A 12,284-nucleotide genomic window follows, 5' to 3' on the forward strand; every position below is an offset into this window, starting at 1 on the left:
CTGTAAACGTGGAGGCCTGCAGGGCTGGCGGGACATAAACCGAAACTAAAACCAAAGTTCTTCCTTCCCACCGCCCCGCCACCGCCACAAACCTCCCCCTATCGTCAACAATGGTGGAGTCCACCTCAAATGGTAGCGAGGCTCTGACTAGGATGCCCACACCCCTGGACCCAGAGGAAAATCCCGAATGTGCTATGAATTTATACCCCTTCCTATTAAGAGCATAGCACGTGTTACCTATAAGGTGCGTCTCCTGCAGTAGGGCGACATCCGGCAATGACCGTTTCAGGAATTGCAAAACAATCCCGCGCTTAATGCGATCCCCCAAACCATTAACATTCCAGCTAATAACACTTAAACCCCTACCCCCCATCCCCAAACGTAAGGAGGCCCACCCCACACCCGAAGAGCCACCATGGAACAGTCCTGAAAATAATCAATACGCCTTGCAGAAACAAACCCCCCAACAACAAACCCAAAGTCCCAACTATCCCCCCCACCCTGCACCCCTGCTGCAGCTTACAAAGCCCCCCCAACTTGCAGTGTGCCTGTCGCCCTACCAAACCCAAAATCTACAAAAAGTACCCTAAGGGAGGAAAGAGCTCCCCTCGTCCTCCCACAACCCTCCGTATTTACTGCATTCTGTTCAAGTCAGTAACTAGAGTCAAATCGAGTCAGTCCGGTTCCGAAGACATCAACCTTGTTCATCCCGGCCACTTTCCCCGTCTGCGGCAGTGTCCTCTCCCGTCCGTCGTCGGGGCAGAGCGTCCAGCCATTCATTGGCCATGACAGGCGACTCAAAAAAGAATGTTCGGTCTTCGTACACCACACGTAGTCTGGCAGGGAAGAGCATGGCATATTTCAGTTCCCTCTCCCGAAGCCGCCTCTTCACCCCCAGGAAGCCCTGCCTCTGCCTCTGCACCTGCTGGGTGAAGTCAGGATAGAAATTCACCGAAGCGTTCTGGAAGGGGACCGGGCCCGTCACCCTCGATGCTTGCAGGATAGCGTCCCGATCTCGAAAGTGAAAGAGCCGGGTGTCAGAAACTTCAAGTAACACTGGAGTCGACACTGACTCCTATGCCCACTACCTCTGAAAAAGAACTCAAGGAACACTCTGGACAATTGCTGTGAATTAACTGGAAAATAACAGACGAAGTCTCTTACCCTCAATATAATCTGTACAAGCCCCAGGAGGTGGGTGGTGACAGGCAATGTTCTGTTATCCTCACAACAGTCAATCGAAGGAACAATGGAGAATGGACTGACAACACTCTTAAGGAATTGTAATGGAGTAGTCCCGACTCAAGGAATAAACTTTGAAGTAGACACTATGACTTAAAACCTAGCTATGAGTAAACTAATATCGTCCTATTGAACTGACTGAACTGTGAAGGAGTACAGACCCCCAATTCTGGTACCAGAGATAATTAACTAGAATTTCGTGAAGTGGCACCAACTAAATACATACTACGAATTCTTCTATTAAGTCACTTGCCAGAATCCCACGTTGCGCATGCGATAAGAACAACCAAAACAGAAGCGCTGACAGGAATTCCCTCAGAACAAGAACTTCACTCAGAGCCGCGCAGTGACTCCGGTGAAGAGGTCAGTTGAAGTGCGCAGATTCCCGAGCAGCTGTGCGCTTCATCTCCACAGCTGCTCGCGCGCTCTCGAAGACTAGAGCGCTCACTCCTCGCTGTTTGTAATCCCCTTCGGCGGCCATGTTGGAATACTCGCTTCTTCAAGTTCTGTACACAGCGCCGCAGAAACAACGTGGTGACTCTATGCTGCCTTCGCCAACATGGATATTTGGAACCCTGCTTTAATGACCGTTGAGTTTTTGCTGGCACTGATCTAATGCTGGCTATGGTTCTGGAAGTCTTGACAGTACCCCCTTTCAAGAATGTCCCTTCCACAGCGGGCTTGTTGGGGTGTGCCTGATGAAAGGCTTCAACTAGTCGTGGGGCATTTACATGGACTGCTGGTTCCCACGACCTTTCCTCAGGTCCGTACCCCTTCCACTCTATCAAGTAATACAGTTTGTTTCTCGCCACCTTGGAATCTAAGATTCTGCTGACTTCGTATTCTTCGCTCGATTCTACCACTATGGCGGGTGGAGAGTTTTTTAACCTGACCTTGTCTGGACTTTTCTTCAGAAGGGAAACATGGAAGGTCGGATGAATTTTCAATGACTTTGGTAATTGTAACTTCGCCACTACAGGATTTATGATCTTCTGAATTTTAAATGGCCCTATGAATCTAGGCTGGAACTTCCGATTACCCTTTAATCTCAAATGCCTTGTGGATAGCCACACCTGGTCACCTTTTTTAAACTGTGGGCCTTGTCTTCTCTTTTTGTCTGCCTGCTTTTTATAGGATTGTTTGGCCTTGATTAAATTGCTCAAAGCTCTTTTGTAAGAGCTCTGTAATTCTTCCATTACTCTAGCCACGGCAGGGACCTCCCCAATCTGTTTCCCCAGAGTGATAGCTGGATGTCTGCCTGTGTTCAAGTAAAATGGAGTGAACCCTGTGGAATCATGAGTTGCGTTATTGTATGCGAATTCTGCAGTCCACAATAATTCGGACCATTCAACATCCTGCTCTAACAGATAGAGGCGTAAATATTGTTCTAGCTCCTGGTTCAACCTCTCGGTCTGACCGTCTGTCTCGGGGTGATAACTAGTTGAATAACGTGCGTCTATGCCTAAGTTGTGCATAAAGGTCTTCCAAAATTTCGACATGAACTGTGACCCCCTATCTGAAATGATTACTTGTGGAATTCCGTGTGCCCGAATGATGTGCTGGTTGAATGTCTGTACTAATTGCGAAGCTGTGGGTACAGTCTTGAAAGGAATGAAATGTCCCATTTTGGAAAATGAGTCCACCACCACCAAAATCACTGTGTTACCTTGACTAGAGGGCAGATCCACTATTAAATCTAAAGTCACGGTGTGCCAGGGGTAGGGTGCGTTAGGTAAGGGTTGCAATAACCCTTGCGGGGCCTGACGACTGGGCTTCCCTTTGATGCAGATTTCACAGGTCGAAACATATTGTCTTACTTGGGCTGCCAGATCTGGCCACCAAAAGTGTCGCCGGACCAGTTCTTCGGTCTTCTTGACCCCTTTGTGGCCTGCCATCCGATCATCGTGACAACCTCTCAAAGCCTCTTCTTGGAGTGTTCTGGTTGGAAGATATAGCTTGCCTTCATGATATGGGAGTCCTTCGACAAGGTTTCTTTTTCCATCTGCCTCGGCCCACTTACGAAGATCCTCTTCTGAGCAGACTTGCTGAATTTGTTCATCGAATTCTTTCATTTGCATGGCTCCGATTATTTGTTTCAATGGGACTATGGGTTCTTCGGCCGAAGGTTTCTCTTCGGCAGTTGGGTTCATGCGCGATAGAGCATCGGCCTTCCCGTTTTTCGCACCTGGTTTGTACGTGATCACGAAGTCAAATTCTGAGAAGTGCAAGGACCATCTCAATTGACGTGGCGAAAGTGTTTTAGCAGACTTTAGGAATTGGAGGTTGCGATGGTCTGTAAACACAGTGACAGTATGCTTGGCCCCCAGTAAGTAGTGTCGCCAATCTTGGAATGCTTCTCGAACAGCCAGTAATTCCTTGTCGGCGATGGAGTAATTGCGCTCCGTGTCCGACAGCTTCCTGGACCGGTAGGCCACCGGATGCAGTTGTCCCGTCGTTTTGTTCCTCTGTGACAAAATTCCTCCGGTTGCGAAGTCTGATGCATCAGTTTCAACGAAAAAGGCTTGTTCCGGATCAGGGTGCATTAGAATGGGGGCGCTAATGAAGGCCGTCTTCAAGTCCTGGAAGGCTTGTTCTGCAGTTGCAGTCCACTCAAATTTTTGTCCCTTCTTTAGCAGGTGAGTGATGGGAGTGACCTTAGACGAGAAATTAGGAATGAACCTCCGGTAAAAATTGGCAAAACCAATAAAACTTTGGATTTCCTTCACACTTCCTGGCGATGACCACTCCTGAATGGCACGGACCTTGGAATTATCCATCTCGACCCCAGCTGCGGACAACATGAATCCCAAGAACTCCACCTTCTCGGCATGAAAAGAACACTTCTCCAATTTCACGTACAAGTGGTTATCCAAAAGCTTCTGGAGTATAGCTCGCACATGCTTGACATGATCTTCCATGTTGTCGGAAAAAATCAATATGTCATCAATATAGACGACAGCCACTCGGTCCAAGAATTCTCTCAGAACATCATTAACGAAGTTTTGAAATGCTGCTGGGGCATTGCTCAACCCATAAGGCATCACTTGATACTCAAACAACCCATACTTGGTTCGAAAGGCTGTTTTCCATTCATCACCCTCGGCCACTCTCACCAAATGGTAAGCTCCACGCAGGTCAAGCTTGGTGTAAATCTTTGCTCCTTTGACTTGATCCAATAGTTGATTGATTAGTGGCAATGGGTACCGATTTTTCACTGTAACTTGGTTCAAGGCTCTGTAATCGATACACGTGCGGAGAGTCCCATCCTTCTTTGGCCGGAAGAAAAGCGGAGACGAAACTGGAGACTGTGATGGCCTTATGAATCCCATCCTGGTAAACTCTTCCAAATACTCTTTGAGGTAGATGTTCTCCTTTTCAGTGAGTGCGTAAACTCGACTGCAGGGCAGGTTGGCACCGGCTTCCAATTCGATCTTGCAATCATAGCTTCTGTGTGGTGGTAATTTCTCAGCATTCCTTTTGTCGAACACACTCGCCAAATCTTGGTATTCTTTTGGTATTTCCACTGCGCTAACAGTGCAGATGCGGAGCGACAACTTGGCCAACCCCGTAGCCGGCGATCCCTCGCACTCTTCTGAGTTCTTAGTAAAACAATTCCTCTGACAAAATTCCGAGTTCATCTTGACTGTTCTCCTCTCCCAATCGATAATCGGGTTATGCGTGGTCAACCATGGTAACCCTAAAATCAGCTGGAACTGGGGTGCGTCTATGAGGTTAAATCTAATAAATTCTCGATGACCCTGCAATCCTTCCAATTCTAAGGTCTCTGTTTCTTCTACTATGGGTCCTGAAGTCAAATTGGAGCCGTCAACTGCCTTTACGACTTCGAGATTCTTCTTCTTGATCGCCCTTATGCCCATTTCTTGCGCATATTTCAGGTCACAGAAGTTCCCAGTGGCCCCCGAATCAATCATGACTGAGACTTCTTCCAAATTCTGGGTTCCGAATTTGACTGTAAAAAATACTGTAAGATGGGGGGCCGCTGACTGTAATGTGTTAATCAGTTGCTGAGGTTCATGAGTTGACTGTTCGGAACATCCCACCAGGGCAACTCCTGTTACTGGTGGGATCGATCTTTTAACCCCTGGTTACTCTTGTTTCTCTTCGGACACTCCCTCACAAAATGTCCCGAGGTACCACAATACAAACACAACTGATTTGCTCGCCTTTTATCTTTTTCTTCTTGAGAGAGAGGGCCCCTGATGGAACCTATTTGCATTGGTTCCTCTCCGGTACCCGTATCAGGTTTTGAGGGTTCGGGTCTCATACGGTCTAGGCGTGGCACAAACGACTTGTAGTCTCGCTTCTTTTCTGACCTTCTTTCAAACAATCGATGCTCGATTTGAAGAACTAAATCAATAAGTTCTGAGATTTCCTGAGGACGTTTCGGGATCTGCGCCAATGCATCTTTTATTTCATCTTTGAGACCACGATAGAATATCGCCGCACGTTTACTGTCGGGCCAATCTGTCTCGACGATTAGTTTGTTGAACTGAGCTATATATGTTACCAATTCTCGATTGCCTTGCTTAAGGTCTAGGAGTTCGTTGTCGGTGGCTTGATTGGCCGTTCTTCTGTCGAATATTCGTAGGAATTCCTTCTTGAAACGATTGAAATCGTACAAAGCTGCGTCGTCTCGAGAGACCAACGGCATAGACCAGGCTGCGGCGTCGCCGCTCAAGTAAGACAACATGAATGCGACCTTGGCTTGATCCTCTTTGAACACTACTGATCTGCACAAGAAATGTAGAGAACATTGGGTCAGGAAAATCTGGGCCTTATGGGGGTCCCCGCTAAAGCGTTCTGGGTTGGCTAAGGGGACAATAGGTGCCACTGAATGAATTACTTGCGTGGCCACTTCTGCACCAGAGTTCTGAGAGGAGTTGAAGCTAGGTAAAGGAGTTGTTCCCGCTAAGAGTTCCTCTAATTTCTGTTGAACGTGACGAGTTTCTTGTTGGGACCTTTTTACCTCATCCCTCAGGACTCTATTCTCTTCTGTGGAACGTGTAAGTTGGGTCTGTAACCCTTCTAGGATTCCCGCCAAGGAGTTCATATCAAATCCCTCAGCCATGTCGACTCGAGTGAAAGGTTGGCACTTCAATCTGTCAGAAACTTCAAGTAACACTGGAGTCGACACTGACTCCTATGCCCACTACCTCTGAAAAAGAACTCAAGGAACACTCTGGACAATTGCTGTGAATTAACTGGAAAATAACAGACGAAGTCTCTTACCCTCAATATAATCTGTACAAGCCCCAGGAGGTGGTCGGTGACAGGCAATGTTCTGTTATCCTCACAACAGTCAATCGAAGGAACAATGGAGAATGGACTGACAACACTCTTAAGGAATTGTAATGGAGTAGTCCCGACTCAAGGAATAAACTTTGAAGTAGACACTATGACTTAAAACCTAGCTATGAGTAAACTAATATCGTCCTATTGAACTGACTGAACTGTGAAGGAGTACAGACCCCCAATTCTGGTACCAGAGATAATTAACTAGAATTTCGTGAAGTGGCACCAACTAAATACATACTACGAATTCTTCTATTAAGTCACTTGCCAGAATCCCACGTTGCGCATGCGATAAGAACAACCAAAACAGAAGCGCTGACAGGAATTCCCTCAGAACAAGAACTTCACTCAGAGCCGCGCAGTGACTCCGGTGAAGAGGTCAGTTGAAGTGCGCAGATTCCTGAGCAGCTGTGCGCTTCATCTCCACAGCTGCTCGCGCGCTCTCGAAGACTAGAGCGCTCACTCCTCGCTGTTTGTAATCCCCTTCGGCGGCCATGTTGGAATACTCGCTTCTTCAAGTTCTGTACACAGCGCCGCAGGAACAACGTGGTGACTCTATGCTGCCTTCGCCAACATGGATATTTGGAACCCTGCTTTAATGACCGTTGAGTTTTTGCTGGCACTGATCTAATGCTGGCTATGGTTCTGGAAGTCTTGACACCGGGCGACAATCGGCCTCGGTGGGGCTCCCACCTTGGGCCTACCACCCGGCACTCTATGGGCCCTCTCAACTGCGAAAAACTTTCCAAGACCCTTAGGCTGCAGATGGTTAAGCACCAAGTCCTCCACTAGCAGGTCTACAGAAGTCTCATCCGAGGACTCCGGGACCCCGATAACGCGCACGTTGTTGCGCCTGGCCCGGCCCTCAAAGTCCTCCAGCCGACGGGCGGCGAGATCACTCTCGGTCCGCAACTTACGGACCTCGGTCTGTAGTTCCGAGACATCATCAGCGAGGCCCGTGGTCTTGAGGTCCAGGGTTTTAACTCGTTCGTTCGTTTTGCCCAAATCCGCGCGGATCAGATTAACGTCCACCAAGATGGCATCCACTTTGTGCGCCAGGGCATCAAACTGTCTCCCAATCGAAGTCTGCAGCCCTTCGAGCGCGCCCATGACATCCTGAAGCGAGAGCTCCGGGGCCAAGGGTGAGGCAGTCTTCTGTGCATCCGGCGACTGGCTCGGTCCACCCGGTGACCCCTTCTGCTGGGCGTAGCGGTCCATATTATTGGCCTGAGTATAGGCTCCCCGCCTGGTGGCCTTAGGCTTCAGCCGATCCACCTCTGCTTTGCCCGACATGGTTGGCTCAAGCAGGTCGGTTCAAACAAGACGACCCTCCTCCAGCGAAAGGAGGCAGGAGTGCGCAGTCCTGCGATGGGCGGCCAGAGTAGTGTGCAGAGCGTCCAAATGATAATAAAGCAGCCGGGAGCACTCCCTGGGCAGGGCCAACAAAGGGCGAGAAAGTGAAAGTGAAAGGATGAGGACCTCCGTCCGGTAGTTCACACCTCGCCTGGCCGCTGTTGTTCAATTAGAGGTCGGGCATCCTGCCAACTCTAGCCCCTGGCATCCCTCGGAGATAGGCCTCAATCTTCCGCCATGCATAACTCCGGTTCCCGGTGGGCGATTCGACCGCGGGTAGCATCAATCGCCTCCCTGACAAGTCATCTGCACGATGCCATGCATGCAAACAGGACTGGAGACAGGATAGTCGACGGAGGGCACGAGGGTCTCGGGAGCTCAAAGCTCACGCGGCCATCTTGGTCAAGCGCTAGGTTCCTCCTCCTATCTCTGGATTATTGATGATTGTGATAGTCCATCACGCTCCAAGCTTTACCTAGATATTTACATATAGCAGCAGTTCCTACCAAAACCACATCTCCTTATTTGTTTATCAATTGTCTTTGTATTTGTTACACATCACTTCCCATGAATATGCCAACAATATCTTGATTTCAATTGTTCCATTCAAGGAAATGTGTAAATGCAAAATTCCTCTCATCCTTCAACTTGTTTTTTTAGGATGCTTCTGAGGGCATCTGTAGGAAAGTACCCCTTTTGTCATGGTTACCCCCACTTTTTGCATGACTCTGATGCGTCTTTGACTGAGTGTTCACTGAGTTCCTGCTTTCCCTAAACTGTACCTTTGTTTCCACAATTGGCACACCTCTGGCTCACTTATAACTCCCATGTAAAAGATACCAGTGGTACCAAAGGCCTTGTGACCAGACGGGGTCTCTAAGGGCTGCAGCATGTATTGTGCCACACAAGGAGACCCCACACCAAACACAGGCATACTGCCACTTCATCCTGCGTGTTTGGGTGCAGATAAAAGTGAAGAGTCGACCTGGCACACATCCCTCTGTGCCAGGCCTACTAGCACTGCAAGAGGCATAGGTATGTCACCCCTACAGAAGGCCTTACAGCCGTAAGGCTTGGTGTACTATAACTCGTGTGAGGACAGAATAGCATAAGCAGATATGCCCCTATAATGTCTAAGTCCATTCTTAGACATAAATGCACAGTGAAGCCATACTGAGTGCATGGGCTGGGAACTTGTCACTACGAGTGCCAGAGCTCCATGTCACTAAATGATGTTTGGTACCAAACATCTCAGCTTAATAAATACAAACTGATGCCAGTATTGGATTCATTAAGAAATGCACCCAGTGGTCACCTCAAAGGTGTTCCCTGAAATCCTACCAACTCGCTAGTGTGTGCGTGACTGGTCTCCACCAGCCTGCTACCTCTAGACATGTTTCTGACCCCCTGAGGTGGGAGATTTTTGCTCTCGTGGGTCAGAAGCAAAGCCTGCTCTGGGTGGAGGTGCTTCACACTTAACCCCAAGCAGGAACAGCATAAAAAGGTGGTGAGCCTCAAGGGCTTCCAATTCTTTGTTATGTTGAGCAGGCCTCTTCAGCTATTGGAGATTCCCAACACCCTCACCAAACCCCACTTTTGGTGGCAAGGCCGGCGGTAAAAGTAAGCAAGAGAGGTGTGGCCACTCTCAGCCAGGGTCACCCTAAGGTGCCCTGAGCTGAAGTAACCCCCTCTTTCCAGAATCCTCCATATTGTTTTGGAGGATATTAGCCTGCAAACTTCAAACTTTGCATGTTTCCATGACTCGCCCCACAGACCAGGGACCTCCAAAACCCTGGGAGGACTGCCTTCTAAAAAGATTATTGATCTCCCATGAACAGCAGACCTGATCGAAAGGAAACCAAGTTCAAAGACCAAAGCTCTACCTGCGGAACTGCGAAACTGACCACCTCTGCACCTAGTACCCATGATCCGAGTCCAAGTGCCCCACCAGTCCAGAAAAGGTTCCCAAGCGATCCTGAGCAAGAGCCTCTCATGGGTAGACTCCTACCAAACTCCACGTTGATGTCTGCAACCTCTGCACAACAACCCCCCCCCCCCAACCGCAACCACATTGGTAAGCTGATTTCTGACACCAAAGGACTCCCCTGCACTCAGAGCTCCTGGGCCTTGAAGAGAACTATTGATGGTGTCCTGATGCTCCAGCATTGGATGCTCTATGTTGTTTTGGCACTCCGTACTTGGCTGCCCTTGTGCTGCTGATGGTGTAAGCATTTACAACCTGTCTCCAAGGGAAAGATTTGATTTTTTGTGGAAAATGTTTAAAAGTTATGTCCACTGCTGAGTCCAATTTTGCAAAGTGCGAGTTGTGATGGCTATTGTCAGTGTTACAGCCAGTGAGTAGGAGGCCTACTCATATTGTGTTTAGTTTTATTTTGAACAATGAATGTTACTCATATCATAACTGAACATGCCAAACTAGGTTGTTTTCACAGTTATTATAATTTAGTTTTAGGATGAGAAATGATTTTATCAGAGGCACATTGCACTTTTCCGAATATTTTGCACACATTGTCATTTAACCATAATATTGTCAGTAGATACATTTTAAGTGTAATAACTCTAAGTTAGTGCATCAAGGCTTATGAACTGTAAGAATTGTCTATTGGAGCTCTTGTAATTAGCTTCGACTTGGCAAAAGGTACTTAGATTATATTGATAGTTGGTGGGTTTTAGCTGTGGCTTATTACTATAGGGCACAGGATTTAGGCTAAAAATCTCTTATTCCAAGGCTTATGAAGTGAATCAGAAGATGGTTTTGATGATGTAATATATTGATGATGTGTTATTCGGTGATTAAACTGTGTTACATTGTAAGTTTTACTTAACTGAACAATAATTGTTGTTGGGTACAGTTGATTATACCTGTAAGAAGTATCACTTTGATTGCCCCCCTTTCTCCATTGGATAACATTGACACCAGATACTGAGTTTGACCTCTCCCGGCTACCCCAGTGGTGCAGTTTTGTCACTCACCTCAACCTTGCCTGGTACTGATTCTTTATCCAGAAACGTAATGTAAATCGTTTACTGACCTGCATATTGCTGATTGTGTTTCCATCCATAGTATAACACTGTATTACTGAAAAATGCACAGTGACTACTTCTTACATTGAAAAGCATTGATATTGCAAAACATATTTACATGCAACAAAGCATCTTTGGTTCTATAAAATAAATATACTAAAAATATTAATTTTACAATCCATTGGTCTCGGATTTAGTCATTGAGTGAGTGTAATTATTTCTTGCCTGTGTGTGTACAACACATGCTTAGCACAGCCCTCTGATAAGCCTAACTGCTCACCCACACTACCACAAAAGAGTGCATTAGTATTATCCACCTGAGCCTCTGGGGATCCACTGGACTCTGTGAACACTATACCTCATTTCGGTACAGTACATAGAGAGCGATCTTCCTACAGCATCCTCTCCAATCAAACAGCAGTTTAAACTATTGCTCCACCAACTCTGTGAAGTAAGCGTTCTAGGTGGTTTGAACAATAGTATCCTTTTTGTGGGGTTAGTTCCATTTTTTGCTGATGTGTATTACTAATTTCAGAACTCTGCACACTCGGGGACTGCTGTCCAATCCCTAGTACATGTGCTCTCCCCTGTAAAACGTGGTAAAATTGGCTAATCTCTTATTGACATTTTTATCTTTACTGTAAGGCCATAGAATATGCCCACCAATGACATGGAAAGTTAAATGCCACTTATGAACTGTAGCCAATACTGTGCCATACACTAGATTGATTAAGAAAAACATGGCTCAGGCCTATATGTGTAGGGTGACTGCTGCAGCTTTTAAAAACTGCTTGCAGACCTGTAAAAATAGCCCTTTTTGGACAGAAGAAGGCCTATTTTAAAATATTAACAGTCACCCCCAAGGTAGTTTGCCTATTATTGAAAATTGGAAACAGCAAGTATTTCATCTAGATATGTCCCTAAAGTTACTAGCCCCCCAAAAACTATTTTTTATGTACAGGGCTGTGGCTGATGCTATAAAGAAACTAAACTGTAATTAAATTATACTTTCATAAATTTAGTTTTGGATAAAGTACAGAAATGATTCAACCAATGTTTTTTTATTATTTATTAAATTCCAATGAAATGGTGAAGTTGAATTTTTGATAAACATTCAGGAAAAGTAATTTAAAAAAAGTTATATTTTGTCTGGCTGAAACACCAGGGGGTCTTCCCCCATGAGTGCTTTTCCCTTAATGTGGTGTGAAATCTGTTCCCAGAGCAGGGAAAATGGCTTCTGCCTTTTTGCAAGAAGACTTAGGTGTGTGGGCAATATTGGGAAGGGAGGGAAACGTCATTAATTTGAAATGAACTTGGGTGAAGCCTGCCCT

This window comes from Triturus cristatus, chromosome 6, assembly GCF_964204655.1.
Source record: "Triturus cristatus chromosome 6, aTriCri1.1, whole genome shotgun sequence".
Classification (NCBI taxonomy): Eukaryota; Metazoa; Chordata; class Amphibia; order Caudata; family Salamandridae; genus Triturus; species Triturus cristatus.